General features: G+C 35.6%; 1 pseudogene; it reads left to right on the forward strand.

The window, feature by feature from the left end:
• The first annotated feature begins 669 nt into the window (after positions 1-669).
• On the forward strand, positions 670-2,516 carry LOC125265316 (annotated as a pseudogene).
• The last annotated feature ends 7,231 nt before the right edge of the window (positions 2,517-9,747 follow it).

Here is a 9,747-nt window from a genome sequence, read left to right on the forward strand (position 1 = left end):
GTTCCAATACTTTTGGTCACATGAGAAATGGGTGGGTTCAAACAAAAGGTTATATCTTCTAAGTTGTGTATCAGATCCAGATGTAAATACCTGGAAATAAAAGCTGAAATGTTGATCTTTTGTCTCATATAAATTGTTTGATGTCAAACCCAAATGTTTTCAGTCTACAGAAAAAATAAAGGAATAGTCCTCACTGTTCCAATACTTTTGGAGGGGACTGTACATTAGGTAGAATTAGTTTGCTTTTGGGCTTGCTCTTTGGTTCCCCTATTTCGGTCCGAAGCAAGCTGCAGCCGTCTTTTGATGAACTTTTCAATCTCTCCATCTGATGCACTGGCAGTACCTGCATTTCTTTGAGAAAAAGAAAAATAAACTCCTTGATTCAAAAACATATTTTGGTGTTTATCACTGGTAAGAACATGAACTTTCATGTGAGGCCCTTTAAAGGTGCTTCTTTGAAATCATATTTCCTGCTTTTTTTTTTTTTTTTTTTTTCTGTGTAAAACCACATCATGCATTAGCAATAAAACAACATATTAACCAGATAGTTTTAAGATAGGCCAATACTAAACAGTAGTATTTATAATACCCTTCTAAATAAGTAAGAGCAATGGAAAGATGGTTTGGTTGGATATTTTTTTAGCCATTTTGATGTGGCCGGGTGTGAAAGCAGAAAAGTAAAGGTAAAAGTGCACATGTGCCTCAGTTGACTGAAGCAGAGACCGATGGACACATGGTAAAGACACAGTCTAGTGATCTACCCTTATTCTCTAGCGCTTGTGATAGCGTGCTCATTCGTTTGCTTTTTCAGGGGATTTCAAAGCCTGAGGATAATTTTGAAAGACGATCTGATCATGAGATATTACTTCATTCTTTTGCTTTCCTCAACAATATGTAAATATACCTACATTTCTTTTTAAACATTAAATATGTCACCTATTTAATAACACTTTTAATTTAAAGGTTACTATTGTCTGCTTTATTTTGCAGCCTGCTCCGCTAATGTGACCTCTAATGTGGACGTTGTTCAGGAAGATGTAAAAGTAGTTCGAGCTGGAGAGGATGTGAATCTTACTTGCTCCTTTTCAAAGCTTCTGCAATCAACAAAAGCATGGTTTAAACAGACGGCTGATGGAAAATCTTTACAAATTGTTTCTTTATATTTAAATCAACAGCCTAGTTGGAATAAGGACTTTGAGAAAATGAATCGTTTTAATGTTATCAAAGGAGATGGTCATTTTAATCTGACCATTTTAAAGACAAAGCCTGCAGACTCAGCAACATATTACTGTGTAGTCGCATCATATTACAGCATTGGAATGGGTGCAGGAACTAGATTAATTTTTAAAGGTAAGTTTTACTGCTTGATATTTTTGCTTTGTTTGATTTTTGGCATCTGATTCTTTGTTCTTACTATTTCTGTCCCTTTTATGTCACTTTTCAAGATGGACACACAACTCTTCAGCAGTCTTTGATAGACACGCTTCATCCAGGAGATTCTGTGAATTTGCAGTGCAGCATCTTCACTGAGAGTTGTGCAGGAGAACACAGCGTCTACTGGTTCAGACAAAGCTCGGGAGACTCTCAAGGAGTCCTTTACACCAAAGGAGAGAGAAATGGTCAGTGTAATAAGAGCAGTGAGTCTCAAACGCAGAGCTGCGTCTACAATCTCCTCAAGAGCAACATCAGTCACTCTGACACTGGGATTTACTACTGCGCTGTGGCCGCATGTGGAGAGATACTGTTTGGAAAAGGAACTCAACTAAATTTTAGAGGTAAGGTACAAATGTGTGGCTTGAAATGTTGAAATGTTTGGCTTGATCTTTCTTCTTTGGAAAAGCATTTGATTCATATATTAAATTATACCAAACTTATTTAAAAAAGGTTTTCTAAGAAAATAAATTATTTTGTTTCAGAGAGTGGTGATGTGACTCCAATTCTTTTTGCTCTTGTAATTTTAAATATCATATTTTTGGCTCTTGTTGTTTTTCTGGGAATAAAACTATGCAGGACTCAGAACAAAGGTAAGACTTGCTGAATAAAATTCAATTATTATGGTAATGGAAAAAATGTCTAAAACTTATAAATAAATAAAATAAAATTTTATAATAACAAAATTTTTTTATTTTCCAAAGTGTCCACACCTCAAGAGAGTCAAGTAAGTCTACATTTTTTTTCCATATATATATTTGTATCAATTTTTGTGTTTCAATTTGTCATCCATTTATTATTAGATAATGTTTTTTGGGGGGGGTTTTTCTCAGGTATCATGTGTCATTTTCCTCTCATAATTGGAGTGTCTTTTCTCTCTTGATTTTAGAATGAAGACACCATGAATTATGCAGCCATTAGTTTTGCTCAGAAACCTCTGAACACTAGAAGGATCAAATCAAAGATCATTCAGGATCAATCTCTGTACGCTCAGGTCAGATCACAGCAGTAACATCCAGAGCTTTAGAGGAGCATTTGTCTTCTACACAAATATTTTCATCATGGTCTTATTACAACATATTTGACTCCATCCATTTAATTTAATTTGTCAGATTAACTTTGAGAATTTCTCCTAAATTGTATGAGTTTATTGACTTTTGTCCTCTGAAATTAAATTCAGAGTATAGTCTGATCATTTTTGCTGCAATGAATTTATCTCTGCTGACACCACTTTGATTTATATATATATATATATATATATATATATATATATATATATATATATATATATATATATATATATATATATACGCACACGCACACTCACACACATATTATGGCATGCATTCAGGAAATGATTGTATTTATAATATGAAGTTTCATTATATAGAATGAAAGTCTGAATATATGAAAATATCTGTTATACATAACAGAGTTTACCTGTTATTTTGGAACTGATGTGTGAATTACCAGTAAAAAGATGAAATGTCATTGCATGTGTTGAACAGCACATTTGTGTATTTACCCATAAAGTAGTTCTGGTAATTTTATGGCAATTTATCGGGATTACTCTGTGAAATGTCAGTGATGACAGGATGTAAACTCCAAGCTGTTTGTGTTGTTTGAAATATGACCAGCTGTTGCCTATTTTTTTCTAGTTCAGCAAAGTATTAGAAATTTTAATGGGAATGCAGTTTTTACAAAAAATGCAATTCAGAAGGTTGCTCTGATATAACTAGCTATACATTATTAAGTACTGTCAAATTTGCACTTTCATTCCATTTATTGCAAATTTCTTTCCATATATTCAGACTTTTATTCCATTCCATATATTCTGATTTCCATTTCATATACTCAAACTTAAAATTATAAATACAATTATTTCCTGAATGATACATATATATATATATATATATATATATATAATATATATATATATATATATATATATGGCTTTTTTTCCTAAAAAAAAAAAAGCTTGTATTGTATTATATTTGAATTTATAGTGCCTGTAAAGATCATATCCAGTATTTTAAGAATATAAATGTTAATGAAGTGCTCTGAAAGTGTTTCCCACCTAAAATAACAGTAACTAACAATGTCATCAAAATATGAATTATAAGACGATAGCTGCTGGCGGCTATATTTTAATGTCTTTGTTTGATAAAAATGTTATTTTGGCTTTGCACTGTGTATTGATAGATATATACATTTATATCCAGTAGATACATATCTAGTAAGGAAAATTGTGGGAAAAGAAAGGTAGTGTGTGTTTGTATGATCATTGATATTTTTGTGTATTAATGCATGCATTTTATTAGACTGTGTTTCTCTTTTCTTCTCAAATTTGGGACTTCATGTTATTAAATCTTCTGTTTTACAGTCTCCTTATGAATCGCTTGTGTGTAGTATGCTTCAGGTGCATCTAAATGAAAAAATGTATGTGCATGTAATGTGCATTTGTTCAAATGTGTTATGTTGTTTTTATTCTGTTAACTGAAATGATGGATCCTGGTGCTTGATATACAGGTGCTGGTCATATAATTAGAATATCATCAAAAAGTTGATTTATTTCACTAATTCCATTCAAAAAGTGAAATTTGTATATTATATTATATTCATTCATTATACACAGACTGATATATTTAAATGTTTATTTCTTTTAATTTTGATGATATAACTGACAACTAAGGAAAATCCCAAATTCTGTATCTCAGAAAATTAGAATATTGTGAAAAGGTTCATTATTGAAGACACCTGGTGCCACACTCTAATCAGCTAATTAACTCAAAACACCTGCAAAGGCCTTTAAATGGTCTCTCAGTCTAGTTCTGTAGGCTACACAATCATGGGGAAGACTGCTGACTTGACAGTTGCCCAAAAGACGACCATTGACACCTTGCACAAGGAGGGCAAGACACAAAAGTTCATTGCAAAAGAGGCTGGCTGTTCACAGAGCTCTGTGTCCAAGCACATTAATAGAGAGGTGAAGGGAAGGAAAAGATGTGGTAGAAAAAAGTGTACAAGCAATAGGGATAACCGCACCCTGGAGAGGATTGTGAAACAAAACCCATTCAAAAATGTGGGGGAGATTCACAAAGAGTGGACTGCAGCTGGAGTCAGTGCTTCAAGAACCACTACGCACAGATGTATGCAAGACATGGGTTTCAGCTGTCACATTCCTTGTATCAAGCCACTCTTGAACAACAGACAGCGTCAGAAGCGTCTCGCCTGGGCTAAAGACAAAAAGGACTGGACTGCTGCTGAGTTATCCAAAGTTATGTTCTCTGATGAAAGTAAATTTTGCATTTCCTTTGGAAATCAGGGTCCCAGAGTCTGGAGGAAGAGAGGAGAGGCACACAATCCACGTTGCTTGAGGTCCAGTGTAAAGTTTCCACAGTCAGTGATGGTTTGGGGTGCCATGTCATCTGTTGGTGATGGTCCACTGTGTTTTCTGAGGTCCAAGGTCAACGCAGCTGTATACCAGGAAGTTTTAGAGCACTTCATGCTTCCTGCCTCTGACCAACTTTATGGAGATGCAGATTTCATTTTCCAACAGGACTTAGCACCTGCACACAGTGCCAAAGCTACCAGTACCTGGTTTAAGGACCATGGTATCCCTGTTCTTAATTGGCCAGCAAACTCACCTGACCTTAACCCCATAGAAAATCTATGGGGTATTGTGAAGAGGAAGATGCGATATGCCAGACCCAACAATGCAGAAGAGCTAAAGGCCACTATCAGAGCAACCTGGGCTCTCATAACACCTGAGCAATGCCACAGACTGATCGACTCCATGCCATGCCGCATTGCTGCAGTAATTCAGGCAAAAGGAGCCCCAACTAAGTATTGAGTGCTGTATATGCTCATACTTTTCATGTTCATACTTTTCAGTTGGCCAAGATTTCAAAAAATCCTTTCTTTGTATTGGTCTTAAGTAGTATTCTAATTTTCTGAGATACAGAATTTGGGATTTTCCTTAGTTGTCAGTTATAATCCTCAAAATTAAAAGAAATAAACATTTTAAATATATCAGTCTGTGTGTAATGAATGAATATAATATACAAGGTTCACTTTTTGAATGGAAGTAGTGAAATAAATCAACTTTTTGATGATATTCTAATTATATGACCAGCACCTGTAGTTCCTTGTAAAAGTAGTGCACATTTAGTTGGTCTTTAACTAGAATTCTAAGACTAACTTGCTGAATGCTGAATTCAATGCTTGGTCTACTGCCACCAATTGTGGTTTTAGATCATTTTTATATGAGATCTGTTGGTTTGGCCTTTCCTCTTAGGAAATTATGGTAAAACTTTAGTTTAGGGTCCAATTCTCACTAGTTGCTTATATTAGCATGCATATTACTAGGATATTGGCTGTGTATTAGTATTTATAAAGCACTTATTAATGCCTTATTCTTCGTGATAATATTAGTTTAGTGAAAATTGGACCCTAAGCTAAAGTGTGACCGACCATATATATATATATATTCACCCTCTAGTCAACACTAAAAGAAGAGCAAAACACATAGAAACTACTTTACTTATGCCAATATCTGTAGAATAAATATATAAAAACAAATGTAATTGTACAGTGGTGGCATAAATAGAATGTGCATAATGTTGTATATTTTAAATTATTGTAGCTGTTAATGTTTATTACATGAACAAGGCAAATAAAAACCATTAAATAGCATGTAGTTACTGAAATAAGCTATTTGGGAAGATACTTAGTTTGACTGGTCTTTTAGTCATTACAGTAGGCCTGTATCAGCCCATTAATAACTACTGATCAAAAATATTTTTTGGTAAATTTAACATTTCTCAGTATCATGGAATTACTACTATGCTGTAACAAACTGTTGATTGTAGAAACAAAAAAACAAAAAACAAAAAAAAGGAATTCAAACAAACACCTTTTCTCCTTATACAGCACAGCAGAATATTGATCGTAATGTTTGATGTCAGCAGCACCGTAAGGCCATTTACAAAGATTAAGTGTGTGTGTTCTGCCTCTTGAAACTGTCTAAATCATAAGGAACAATATTTCATATTTATCACACATAGTACAGTATACATGTAACACTTAGTCCAAGGGAAGAAGAAGGTATGAGGTGATTCCAATATAAAAGTTCTTTATTAATCCAAAAGGCAAAACACAAACATGCAAAAAAATACCGGACACTGAAGGAGAGGAAGTGAGGAACTTAAATATACAATGGTGATGAACAAACATGACAATGACAAACAGCTGTGATGAGAGATTAGTGTCCATGGAAACTGATGAGTGGCGGGAAACTTGAAACAAACGAAACATGTGACTGATGACGAACAAACTACAATTCCATGAAAATGAAACTGAACATAAACGTGACAATACACAAGTAATCAAAATTAACAATTTGAATGTTTGGAACATAGTGATTACTTGTGTGTCCATGAATATAAATGGATCCAGTAAAAAGTAACGCAATAGTTACTTTCCCTGGTAATTAGTTACTTTTATAATGATGTAACTCCGTTACTTTGTGAGAAGTAACTAGTAACTACAACTAATTACTTTTTTAAAGTAACGTGCCCAACACTGCTGTAGAGGCACATTTACCTCTGACTAGTTCAATCTTGGGCAGCTGTAGATGAGTGGGTTTGCTGGTTTCTGCTCCTAGAATGGATTATTTTTTGTGTAAATAGCTGTTTTTCCCCGTATCATTATTATAAACAATTCAACATGAAGGTGACATGCACTGATTCACCTCTAATAACCAGACGAGTGCCATTTCCAAAGTTACAGATATTAGAGAGAGACAGCACAATAGTATGTTCCTGGATCTGTACAGTGTTAACAATCTTCAGATTAAAACTATCAGTCTTTCTTAACACTTCAAAATCATTTCTGTCAAATTCATTGTCAAATTGGATTTTGGATGAATGGAGAAGGGAGGAAGCAATGAGAGGAGGTCAACGCATCCACATAGCGTCCACAGAACAAACAGAATGACAGTGACGACACAGATAATAAAATTAATAAAAATGGACTAAGTAAATAGGAAATAATATACTGTACAAAAAAAATATATAGACAATGGACAGTATATGTGTGTACAAGTATGATGTGTTGAATATATGTATCAAACAAAAAAAATCACTGCCTTTTCTGTGCATAGATCTGTGGAAATTATCAATCCTTTCAAATGAAAAAAACAAAAAAAAACAAGAGATCTGCACTTATCATTTTTAATAAATTTAATTACTTTTTTATTATGCAACATAGCACATAGGGATCAGTCAAACGTTTCAGCAATCAGCCTTCATCAGTGAATCATCATCAACAAAATGATTCACTGATGAAGGCTGATTACCAAAAGGTTAAAATGATCCATATGTGTTATGTTGCATAATTTAAAAAAAGTCATTAATTTATTAAGAAGACACACTGACTGTTCCATGGTTGTTATCGAGGAGTAACGCAGGTATGATGGCATTGATTGGGGGATGCACGGATACGGTCCGTGTCCTGGTTAAAATTTCTTATTTCTCTGGATTTAAACATTCTTGGAAACATTTGGGATAATGTAAGTATGAATGATTTTGCCAGCCCTTCTACTTCCTCTGCATGGGTACAGTTCTTGGAGAGTGAGGAGGGTTGTACAATACCAGTGATTCGCTCAGCAGTCCTGACAATCCGCTGTAATCTTCTGATTTAGGTACCTGATCTAAACCAGACAGTTATAGAAGTGCAGAGGACGGATTCAATGACTGCAGAGTAGAACTGTATTAGCAGCTCTTGTGGCAGGTTGAACTTTTTCAGTTGATAAAGAAAGTGCAACCTCTGTTGGGCCTTTTTCCCAATGGAATCAATGTGATTGTCTCACTTCAGGTCCTGAGAGATGGTAGAGCCCGCAGGAACCTGAATGACTCCACTGTTGCCACAGTGCTGTCCATGATGTTGAGTGGGAATAATGCTGGGGTGTTTCTACTGAAGCCCACAATCATATCCACTGTTCTGAGAGTGTTAAGCTCCAGGTTGTTATAACTGCACCAAACAGCCTTTAACCTCCTGTCTGTAGCGTCCTGGATGAGGCCAATGAGTGTGGTGTCTTCAGCAAATTTCAGGAGCTTGACAGAGGGGTCTTTTGTAGTGCAGTCGTTGGTATAGAGGGGGAAGAGCAGTGTAGAGGGGGAAGAGCAGTGGGGAGTGAACGCACCCCTCGGGGGTGCCAGTGCTGATCGTGCAGATGACAATTTTCCCAGCATCACTAGCTGTTGCCTGTCTGTCAGGAAGTTGGTGATCCACTGACAGATGAAGTTGGGCACAGAGAGCTGCTTTAATATGGACAGAAGGAGGTTTGGAATGATGGTATTGAAGGCCGAGCTGACGTCCACAAACAGGATCCTGGAACCAAGTAGTTGTCATGTTCTTGTCATGTCTTTCAGGCCTTCCACACTGATGCAGGGTCGTTGGCTGAAAACTAGTTTCTCAGCTTTTCAGAATAGTTCCTCTTAGCCACTCTGATCTCCTTTGTCAGTGTGTCTTTGGCCCATTTAAACAAGACTCTGTCCCTGTTCCTGTAGGTATCTTCTTTGGCCTGATGAAGTTGTCTGATTTGTGCAGTGAATCACGGTTTGTCGTTGTTGTGAGTTAAATGAGTCCTGGTAGGGATGCACATATCCTCACAGAAACTGATATATGATGTTAAAAGCAGGCTTGTAAATCCTGCTCTGCTTCATTAGTCCATCTTTGTTTAATACTTACTACAGGTTTAGATGATTTCAGTTTCTAAAATGTCCAGCAAAACATCAGAATAGTCAAAAACCGGTGAAATTTTGGTGAACTGCCGAACGTTCAGCAATTCATCCTTTAGTAAAACTGACTAAAGACAGGACAAACTAACAATAACAGTAAAACAGCTGTGCAGCGACACAACAAGGCAGCCACTGCGCCATCTTGCCATGTACATCTTGATGCCATCTTGTCATTATTTTTTAGTCATGCAGACTCCTGATTTAATAAAGTAGATAGAATACATAGTAATAGGTAATTTGACATGTCAATTAATTATATCTGTGAAATGGATAACATTACCTAAAAAATGTGATGCTGCCCAACATCATTGATAAATGGCTCACAATGACCCTCTAGTGGACACAAGTGGAAAAAACACAGCATGAAACCATGAAAATAGACTGTGAGTCCTACAGGGCAGTGGACTGTAGATATTCAAAAATCAGACATTTAATTTAATGTTAAAATTCTGTACTTACTATTCTAAGTATTAGAGAGTGTTTCTGTCTCTTTCTGGACAAAAGTGTGTTCTGT

The sequence above is a fragment of the Megalobrama amblycephala genome, linkage group LG3 (genome assembly GCF_018812025.1).
Source record: "Megalobrama amblycephala isolate DHTTF-2021 linkage group LG3, ASM1881202v1, whole genome shotgun sequence".
NCBI classification, from domain to species: domain Eukaryota; kingdom Metazoa; phylum Chordata; class Actinopteri; order Cypriniformes; family Xenocyprididae; genus Megalobrama; species Megalobrama amblycephala.